Source organism: Ovis canadensis, chromosome 1, assembly GCF_042477335.2.
Source record: "Ovis canadensis isolate MfBH-ARS-UI-01 breed Bighorn chromosome 1, ARS-UI_OviCan_v2, whole genome shotgun sequence".
NCBI lineage: Eukaryota > Metazoa > Chordata > Mammalia > Artiodactyla > Bovidae > Ovis > Ovis canadensis.
Window position 1 is genome coordinate 214,369,418 of NC_091245.1, and position 2,053 is coordinate 214,371,470.

At 33.6% G+C, this 2,053-nt stretch overlaps 1 non-coding gene across 1 annotated transcript; it reads left to right on the plus strand.

The window, feature by feature from the left end:
- The first annotated feature begins 1,154 nt into the window (after positions 1 to 1,154).
- Positions 1,155 to 1,261, plus strand: LOC138431310 (U6 spliceosomal RNA). Its single transcript, XR_011253614.1, has one exon. It is a non-coding gene; the product is annotated as a U6 spliceosomal RNA (small nuclear RNA).
- Positions 1,262 to 2,053: the final 792 nt, after the last annotated feature.

Consider the following 2,053-nt stretch of genomic DNA (forward strand, 5'->3'; position numbering starts at 1 on the left):
AAGCAGTTATGGACAGAATATAAACAAATGCAAATATAGAAAGTCTCAGCAAAGAACTAGAAAGTTTTAACCATTAAATAGAAGATATGAAAATCCAAATATAAATTTTAGAAACTTAAAATATAATTAAAAATCAGTGACTAGACAGTTAAAAAATAGAACATATAAGTATGTTTATAATACAGATAAAACTGTGCTGAGAGGGAGATTTATAGCACTAAATGCATGTATTAGAGAGGACAAAGAGTCTCAGACTGATAATTAAGCCCTTCCTCGAAAACCTAAAAATGAAAGGCAAAATGAACCCAAAGCAAGGATACCGAGAAACTAGATCACTCATACATTTCTGGTGGGAGTAAAAAATTTTACAGCCACTCTGGAAAACAATTCAGCAGTTTCTTAATAAATTAAACATTCAACTACCATCCAACCCAGCAATTTCACTTCTGTGCCTTTACTCCAGAGATATGAAAACTTATGTTTACACAAAATCTGTACATAAATATTTACAGCAGCTGTATTTATACAAGGCCAAGATTAGTAAAACACAGATGTGCTTCAACTGGTGAATGGTTAAACAAATTCTAGAACATTCAAGCCACATAATCTAGCTCAGCAATAAAAGGCAATGAACTATTGGTACATATAACAACTTGTACAAATCTCCACACTGAGTAATACACTGAGTTAAAAAAAGAAGTCCCTATATATAGGTTATATATGATATGATGCAATTTATATAATGCTTTTAAAATGATTAAAATTGTAGAAATAATAAACAGATTATTATTTGTTATTATTATTATTATTTGTTAACAGGTTAACAAAATTTAAGACCTGAAGAAAGTATAAATGACAATATGGAAGATCCTTGTAATGATGGAAAATTCTGTACCTTGACAATTCAATGTCAGTATCTTGATTGTGGTATTGTTCTGTATGAATTTGAACTGCATGGTTCCACTTGTATGTAGATTTATTCAATAAATATTTAGTATATATCCATGGTTGGTTGAATCCTGGGGTACAGAACCTCGGATAAGGAGGGCCAACTCTAAATTCATACATGGAATTTTGACTCTGCAGGTGGTGGGCAGCTCTAGTTCTCTTGGGTTGTTCAAGTGTAAACTGTAGTTTTAAGAATGTTATTGTTGGTGCTCACTTCGGTAGCACATATACTAAAATTAGAATGATACAGAGAAGATTAGCGTGGCCCCTGCACAAGGATGACATGCAAATTCGTGAAGTGTTCCATATTTTTAGGCTCAAAAGGGAGGGGATATATGTATACCTATGGCTAATTCACTTTGAGGTTTGACAGAAAACAACAAAATTCTGTAAAATAATTATCCTTCAATAAAAAAATAAAAATGTTATTTTTGGGAAACTGGGGAAAAGGTACATGGAAATTCTTTGTATTATTTCTTAAAATTGCAGGTGAGTCTATAACTATCTCAAAATATCATTTTGCTTAAGACCATACTGTTAGTTCTTTCAGCCACTGACAAACTGTAAGGGAATCAAGAGGTCTAAGTATGAGTTTCTTAAAGTAAGACTCCCTCTGCATTATGCTAGAATTCCAGATGAAAGCCATTGATTAGTAAAGCAAATTTTCAGTGGTTAAGTGATGATTTGATGATATTATTTGGTGAGAGGATCAAGGAATTCCCAAATTCTGTTTAGACCATCACTCCATATCCCCATTGAATTTCCATAGGAATTACCTACACGCAGAAAACACAGGGCAAAGATACCATTTTACCCAGGGTCAAAATAGCTTAATACCTCCCAATCCTGAGCTCAGGTAAATTTAGGAAGGAGAATATAGATTAGGAGAAAGTCAAGTCACTCAGTCTTGTCTGACTTTTTGCGACCCCATGGACTGTAGCCTATCAGGGTCTTTCATCCATGGGATTTTCCAGGCAAGAGTGCTGTAGTGGAGGCTTACTAAAATGAGGCCTCTCTCTTAATCCTTATATTAGATTTTGAGATTATTATCATTTTAGTTAAACCCTAAAGCAATGATGAGCATACACAAGGAACTGTGAACCCG